We start from the raw sequence: 8,525 nt of genomic DNA on the forward strand, positions 1-8,525 counted from the left end.
GAGACTAAATTGATTGAATTCAATGACCAAGCATCAAGGAGAGACAAGATTAGAAGACCTTTGTACATACTATAGTAGATGGGCAATGATAAGAAAAGATCCTTGCATCCCCGAGGAAATCCCCAAGGATTTTATGAGAAAAAGGGAAGAAAAGAAGAAGAAAGCACGCTGCATGACAATCTGTGCGTCTTCCTAAGAAGACGCCCGTCCACCAAGCCACAATCCGTGCGTCTTCCTTACAAGACACCCGGGCAGCAGCATCCAGAAGACGCCCATCTTCTCCCAAAGACGCCTGGGCCCAGACCACTGAATCCGCCCGTCCCGTGCCTAAGACGCACGGATTCCAAGGCAGCACAAATTCGTTTCTTCAAGCTTCAAAGAAAGATGCCCATCCTTCTAAAAATACCGGCGTTTCCTTAAGTAGGGACTTAATCGTCATTTAAGCCCTTAGTTAACCCTAATTCCTACACCTAATCCCCACTATAAATACCCCATTAGTATAATTGGAAGAGCATATTCTTCTTAGAAATCTTTAGTGTAGTTAATATCAATCAAATCTCTCTTTAATTTTGTAATCAACAATTAATCAAGTTTTAATACAAGTTTTATTTCCTTAATCTCTCTTTTGTTCATCCTTTATTTTGGGTAATTGAAGATTATTTGGGTTATTATTGGGAGATTGACAACCTCTCAATCAAGCATCAAGTACTTCTTTTATTCTTTGCTTTGTTATTGGAATCATTAGTAGGTATAATTCTCTTAATCCCTTTTTAATTATTGTTAATTACTTTCATTTATTCATCATGTTTCACTTTGTTGGTATGATTGACAACATTGCTAGCATGTTCAACATGATAATGAGTGAGTAGTCACCTAGCTAGGGCTAATGGGTAATTAGGGGAAACCAACATGGGGAATGATTCATGCTTAAATTAATATGCTTTCATGGTTTATTTGCTTGCTTGTTATGATCTCAACTCATGCACATGTTATGTTTGATGAAATGTGAGCCTATGAATCCTTGCATTTTTTACCCATCACCTATCTTTTCAATGAGACTTGTAAGACATTAACCAACTCGAGTCTCATTAGACCATGCATGTTGTTGAGTAGGGGAGACTAAGTCGACTTGTAGGTGTTGTACAATCTAATCGATTCGGCTCCGGGACCCTAACTTTCCTAGGATTGTAAGATATAACCCAACTCAATCCATCACAACAATAATTGCTTGCTTATAATTTGAGAACATGTTTGTATGATCAATTCCCATGATTCCCCTATGACCCCATGACACCCTAGTGCTTTTTATCAATTGTTTACAACCCTTTTAATTCATATTGCTTGTTTACTTTCTTTGCTATTTAGTTTAGTGACATTCTACATCAACCCCAATTGTGACACCCCTAAGACACCACTAGTTGCAATAGAAATCTCATCTCAATTCCCGTCCCTTGGGATCCGACCTTTACTTGCCTCTTTACTAATTGTAGAGTTGTTTGTGAAGCTATAAATTGTGTTTTGGTCTAGGTGCTCCTAATGACAAGTTACCGAAAAGACGTAGTGTCCGACCAAAAAATGGCGCCGTTGCCGGGGACGGTGTTAACTTGATTTAGATTTTCTTATATTGTTATTAGTTGTGTCTTTCTTTGCCTTGGGGAAGTAAAACTCCTCAAGGTTTGTTCTAATTGTTTTCGAGCTGATTGATATTTTGCATGTCTAGAAGGTCACAAGGTGATTTGTTACCTTTTGATCGTGAAATTGAAAGAACTTTGACAACCAATAGAAGACTTGCTAGGAGAAATTTGAGAGGTATTGGTGAGGTTGTAGATATTCAACCAACTATTGAGTTCATCAACCCTTTTGCAAGAGAAGGTGTGGAGAACCCAACACAAAATACAACACAAAATCAACCCACAATGCCTAAGTTTTCATCACATTCCGTACCCACCGAGGAGAACCTACCCAATGGTACTCCCACACCACAACATCTAACCGGAAATTTTATTGCCAAATCCGCATTTATCCTATTAGTCGAAAGAAGCCAATTTGGGGGGATGCCTAGTGAAGACCCTCATTCTCATATGGAAACCTTTTGTGACTATTGTGATGCGATTTCTCAAACCGGTGTAACTCAAGACCAAATTCGATAGGTCTTATTTCCTTTTTCTCTAATTGGCACCGCGAAACAATGGTTGAAGGGCCTTGATAAGGCTACTCTAGGAATTGATTCTTGGAAGAAGTTGGCTCTAGCTTTCTACAAAAAGTTCTATCCACCGGAAAAGACTAACATGCTAAGAGCTCAAATTACGGGTTTTAAGCAAAGGGATGAAGAATCTTTGTATGAAGCTTGGGAGTGGTTCAAGGGAATTTGTCGCTCATGTCCTAACCATGGACTTAGCGAGTGGTTCTTGGTACAACAATTTTGGAACGGTCTTTATGAAGATTCAAGGAACATTCTCAACATGGGATCAAATGGAATGTTCATCGAAATTGATGACAATCAAACTTGGAACAAGATTGAGGAAATGGCGGTCCATAACTCACAATATAGTAGACCTCGCAAGGCTACTAGAGGAGGAAAGCATGAAGTGGACTCCATTACTCAATTGGGTGCTCAACTTAGTGCTCACATTGACACCATCAATTTGAAGTTCGAAAAAGCTATGGCTAGACTTGAAGAAGCCTCAAAATCACCAAAGCATCATGTTAATGCCATGACGGCATCTTCATCAATCCCAAGTGGGATATGTGAGAATTGTGGAACTTTGGGACATGACCAAAGTGAATGTAGGGGAACAAATGAACAAGTGAATGCTTTCCAAGCATACAAGAGTGGTACCCCTTATTCCAACTATTACAATGAAAACACCAAATTCCATCCAAATCTCTCATACAAAAGCCAAAATGTTCAAAACCCTCAAACAACATACACCCCACCTCCCATGAGAAACCAAAATCAAAGACCCTTTTACAACCAAAACCAAGGTTAGCAAAATCAAACTCCATACAATCAACAAAATGACCAAGGTTTTGATGTTCAAAAAGCGGTCCTCCAAATGCAAAAGAATCAACAAGAGTTTTTCACACAAATGCAAAAATATAGTCAAGCAAAGGAAATCACCATCAACAACATCCTAGCTCACACCAAAATGTTGGAAACCCAATTGACTCAACTAGCATCTTCAAGCTCACAAAGACAAAAGGGGCAATTACCACCTCAAAGTAATCCCCCAAGACATGAAACGGTTAGTGCCATTCACCTGAGAAGTGGTACAAGGTATGAAGCACCGAAGAAGCAAGTTGAGGATGAAATTGTGGAAGCTAGTGACAAAGAAGAAATTGTGCAAAACTCCAAGGATGGAGAACCATCAAAAGAAGAAATTTCAAAGAAAAATGAAGACAAGGTCAAGGAGAAGGAGCCCATTCTGATTAGACTTCCTTTTCCAAGTCGTCAAGCCAAGCCCAAATTTGATGACCAACTTGGAAAATTTATGGAAATTGTGAAGAATTTGGAAGTCTCAATTCCTTTCACGGAATTAATCAATCACGTACCGGCCTATGCGAAATACATGAAAGACATCCTCACAAAGAAGAAGTCGATCCGGAAGCTTGAGACTATCGCCTTCACTAAGGTGAGTAGTGCAATACTTCAAGGGAGTTCACCTCCAAAACTCAAAGATCCGGGAAGCTTCTTGATGTGACCATAATTAGCGCATATTTAGTCCCCGAATTTGCCTTGTTTCCATCCTTTTTAGTGCATATTTGGGTCATTTATTGTCTTTAGTTCTTTGTTTTGCATATTATTTGAGGTTTTGTGTCCTTGATAGGAAAGGAGTGCAAACCTTGCATTTTCATGGCAAAATGAGACTAAATTGATTGAATTCAATGACCAAGCATGAAGGAGAGACAAGATTAGAAGGCCTTTGTACATATTATAGTAGTTGGGAAATGACACGAAAGGATCCTCGCATCCCCGAGGAAATCCCCAAGGATTTTATGAAGGAAAGGAAGAAAAGAAGAAAGAAGTGAAGCTGTCCAGCAATCCGTGCGGATTGACTGGAAGACGCCTATCCTCCACCTCCACAATCCGGCCGTCTTCTCCCAAAGACGCCCGGGCAGCAAGCCCATAAGACGCCCGGATTCCCTTGAAGACGCCCGGGCAGAGACTGCTGAATCCGGCCGTCCCGTGCCTAAGACGCACGGATTCCAAGACAGCAAGATTTCGTTTCTTCAAGCTTCAATGAAAGATGCCCATCCTTCGAAAAATACCGGCGTTTCCCTGCTCAAATCTCAAAATAAGTGTAATTACTAGTTTAGCCCTTAGTTAACCCTAATGCATCCACCTTATTTCCACTATAAATACCCCATTAGTCTAATTAGAAGAGCATGTTCTTCTTAGCAATCTTTAGTATAGTAATATCAATCAAATCTCTCTTTAGTTTTGTAATCAACAATTAATCAAGTTTTAATACAAGTTTTATTTCCTTAATCTCTCTTTTGTTCATCCTTTATTTTGGGTAATTGAAGATTATTTGGGTTATTATTGGGAGATTGACAACCTCTCAATCAAGCATCAAGTACTTCTTTTATTCTTGCTTTATTATTGGAATCATTAGTAGGTATAATTCTCTTAATCCCTTTTTAATTATTGTTAATTACTTTCATTTATTCATCATGTTTAACTTTGTTGGTATGATTGACAACCTTGCTAGCATGATCAACATGATAATAAGTGAGTAGTCACCTAGCTAGGGTTAATGGGTAATTAGGGGAAACCAACATGGGGAATGATCCATGCTTAAATTAATATGCTTTCATGGTTTCTTTGCTTGCTTGTTTTGATCTCAACTCATGCACATGTTATGTTTGATGAAATGCGAGCCTATGAATCCTTGCATTTTTTACCCATCACCTATCTTTTCAATGAGACTTGTAAGACATAAACCAACTCGAGTCTCATTAGACCATGCATGTTGTTGAGTAGGGAAGATTAAGTCGACTTGTAGGTGTTGTACAATCTAATCGATTTGGCTCCGGGACCCAAACTTTCCTAGGATTGTAAGATATAACCCAACTCAATCCATCACAACAATAATTGCTTGCTTATAATTTGAGAACATGTTTGTATGATCAATTCTCATGATTCCCCTATGACCCCATGACACCCTAGTGCTTTTTACCAATTGTTTACAACCCTTTTAATTCATCTTGCTTGTTTACTTTCATTGCTATTTAGTTTAGTGACCTTCTACATCAACCCAAATTGTGACACCCCTAAGACACCACTAGTTGCAATAGAAATCTCATCTCAATTCCCGTCCCTTGGGATCCGACCTTTACTTGCCTCTTTACTAATTGTAGAGTTGTTTGTGAAGTTATAAATTGTGTTTTGGTCTAGGTGCTCTGAACGACAAGTTACCGAAAAGATTTAGTCCGACCAAAAATGGCGCCGTTGCCGGGGACGGTGTTATCTTGATTTAGATTTTCTTATATTGTTATTAGTTGTGTCTTTCTTTGCCTTGGGGAAGTAAAACTCCTCAAGGTTTGTTCTAATTGTTTTCAAGTTGTTTGATATTTTGCAAGATGGACCTTATAGATTGTTTTGTAGAGGAACACTTAAGTATACCTTTCTTCAAAGATCCCATGCAAGCATTGGAAGCCTTGGAAGCAAGTGAGGCTAAAAATATGTATTGGGAATTGGAGGTATATCTTTTTGAGGCCGCTCTAGCTAACAAGGAACTTACTCGTGCACAATCCGAATTAGTGCATAACATCCTTGTGGAAGCATGTCAACCCATAGAGGATGAGCAATCCATCCTAGAAGATATTCTACAAGCTCAAGAGCAAGAGGAATCCATCATGGAATTTGAATATGATGAGGTTGATGAGAATGAAGAACAAGTTGAATATGCTATGAGAATGGAATGTCTAATGGAGATGGAGCAAATTCTCAATGAAACTCCAAAGGAGGAAAGTGAGGTACAAACCCCTACTTTAAAACCCCTTCCCCCAAATTTGAAATATGCTTACCTTGATGAATCAAAGACCAAACCCGTGATTGTTAATGATAGACTTGATGAGAACCAATTGGGAAAATTGCTTGATGTGTTGAAAAAACATGAAAAGGCTATAGGTTATAGTCTAGATGACCTTAAGGGGATAAGTCCCAACTTTTGCATGCATAGAATTCATCTAGAGGAAGACCATATACCTACCATTCAACCTCAAAGAAGATTGAACCCCCACATGCAAGAAGTTGTCAAGGGAGAAGTTATGAAATTACTTGATGCGGGAATCATATATCCCATATCGGACTCTTTGTGGGTTAGCCCCGTTCAAGTGGTACCTAAGAAAGGAGGTACCACGGTGGTGACGAATGAAAAGAATGAGCTAATACCCACAAGGATGATCACCGGATGGCGTATGTGCATTGACTATCGAAAATTAAACTCCGCAACAAGAAAGGATCATTTCCCCCTACCATTCATTGACCAAATGCTTGAGAGGTTAGCCTCCAACAAATTCTTTTGTTACCTTGACGGGTATTCGGGATTCTTTCAAATCCCTATACACCCGGATGACCAACATAAGACCACCTTCACATGCCCTTATGGTACTTTTGCATATAGGAGGATGCCTTTTGGTTTATGTAATGCCCCCGCCACTTTCCAAAGATGCATGATGAGTGTCTTCTCCGATTACTTAGAGACCATAATGGAAGTTTTTATAGATGATTTTAGTGTTTATGGAAAGGACTTTGACTCATGTTTGCATAATATTTCTCTTGTATTGCAAAAATGTGAAGATGTTAGTCTTGTTTTAAATTGGGAAAAATGTCACTTCATGGTCAATGAAAGAATTGTTTTGGGTAATTTGATTTCGGAAAAGGGCATCGAGGTCGATAAAGCTAAAGTTGAGGTGATAGAGAAACTACCACCTCCCGTGAATGTTAGAGGGGTGAGAAGTTTTCTCGGTCACGCGGGTTTTTATCGCTGTTTCATAAAGGATTTTTCAAAAATAGCGAAACCCCTCACTCAACTTTTGCTTAAAGATGCCCAATTCCAATTCACTGATGAGTGTGTTGAAGCCTTTAATAGAATCAAGGAAGCACTAATCTCGGCACCGATCATCCAACCTCCAAATTGGGAACTACCATTCGAGATTATGTGTGATGCTAGCAACTACGCCGTTGGAGCGGTTCTTGGCCAACGGGTAGGAAGAGCTCTTCATGCCATCTATTATATAAGCAAGACTCTTGATCCCTCCCAAGTGAACTATGATACCACCGAGAAGGAGCTTCTTGCCATTGTCTATGCTTTGGACAAATTCCGTTCCTACTTGCTTGGATCCAAGGTGATTGTATTTTCGGATCACCGTGCTCTCCGACACCTCTTGATAAAGAAGGAGGCAAAACCAAGATTGTTGAGATGGATTTTGCTTCTTCAAGAATTTGACTTGGAAATAAGAGACAAGAAAGGAGCCGAGAATGTAGTGGCGGATCATTTGTCAAGGATCCGGTTTCATGATGAAAATGGAGAAACCCCGATCAATGACTCATTTCCCGACGATATTTTGATGGCCATTCAAACACAACTTGAAAGGCACATCACCCCATGGTTTGCCGATTATGCTAACTATATTGTTGGAAGAGTACTCCCTCCAAATTTGAACCACAACCAAAGGAAGAGATTCCTATTTGAAGTGAAGAGGTACTTTTGGGATGACCCAAACCTCTACAAGGAGTGTAGTGATGCGCTCTATCGGAGATGCATCCCTCAATGGGAAGTCCAAGGAATCTTGGAAGTGTGTCACTCATCACCCTACGGTGGGCACCATGGAGCAAGGAGGACCGTTGCAAAAATTCTTCAATCGGGCTTCTATTGGCCTAAGATGTTTCAAGACACAAGAGAATTCATCATTCATTGCGACGCTTGTCAAAGAACGGGGAATATCTCTTGGAGGAACAAAATGCCACAAAGGGGCATTCTAGAGGTGGAGATCTTCGATGTTTGGGGAATCGACTACCAAGGTCCCTTTGTGACATCCAATGGGAATAAATACATCCTTGTGGCCGTAGACTACGTCTCAAAATGGGTGGAGGCAATTGCCACTCCGAATGATGATGCAAAAACGGTCACCAAGCTCTTCAAGAAAATAATCTTCCCAAGATTTGGAGTTCCTAGAGCAATCATAAGTGATGGAGGAACGCCTTTCCATGAGAAGAAACTTGCATCTCTTTTGACCAAATATGGTGTTCAACATAGAACCGGCTTGGGATATCATCCTCAAACAAGCGGTCAAGTTGAAGTTTCAAATAGAGAGATCAAACGAATCCTTGAGAAAGTTGTGAACAAGACCCGGAAAGATTGGAGCACAAAGCTTGATGATGCTCTTTGGGCTTATAGGACGGCCTATAAGACTCCCATAGGAGCCTCCCCTTACAAGCTTGTCTATGGAAAAGCATGTCATTTGCCAATCGAATTGGAGTACAAAGCTTTTTGGACAATCCGAGCACTTAATCTTGA

General features: G+C 39.9%; 1 non-coding gene across 1 annotated transcript; it reads right to left on the reverse strand.

Annotated features, from left to right (window-relative positions):
• Positions 1-2,288: 2,288 nt before the first annotated feature.
• LOC141589300 (small nucleolar RNA R71) lies at positions 2,289-2,395 on the reverse strand. The gene has a single exon (XR_012520245.1). It is a non-coding gene; the product is annotated as a small nucleolar RNA R71 (small nucleolar RNA).
• Positions 2,396-8,525: the final 6,130 nt, after the last annotated feature.

This window comes from Silene latifolia, chromosome 6 (genome assembly GCF_048544455.1).
Source record: "Silene latifolia isolate original U9 population chromosome 6, ASM4854445v1, whole genome shotgun sequence".
NCBI classification, from domain to species: Eukaryota; Viridiplantae; Streptophyta; class Magnoliopsida; order Caryophyllales; family Caryophyllaceae; genus Silene; species Silene latifolia.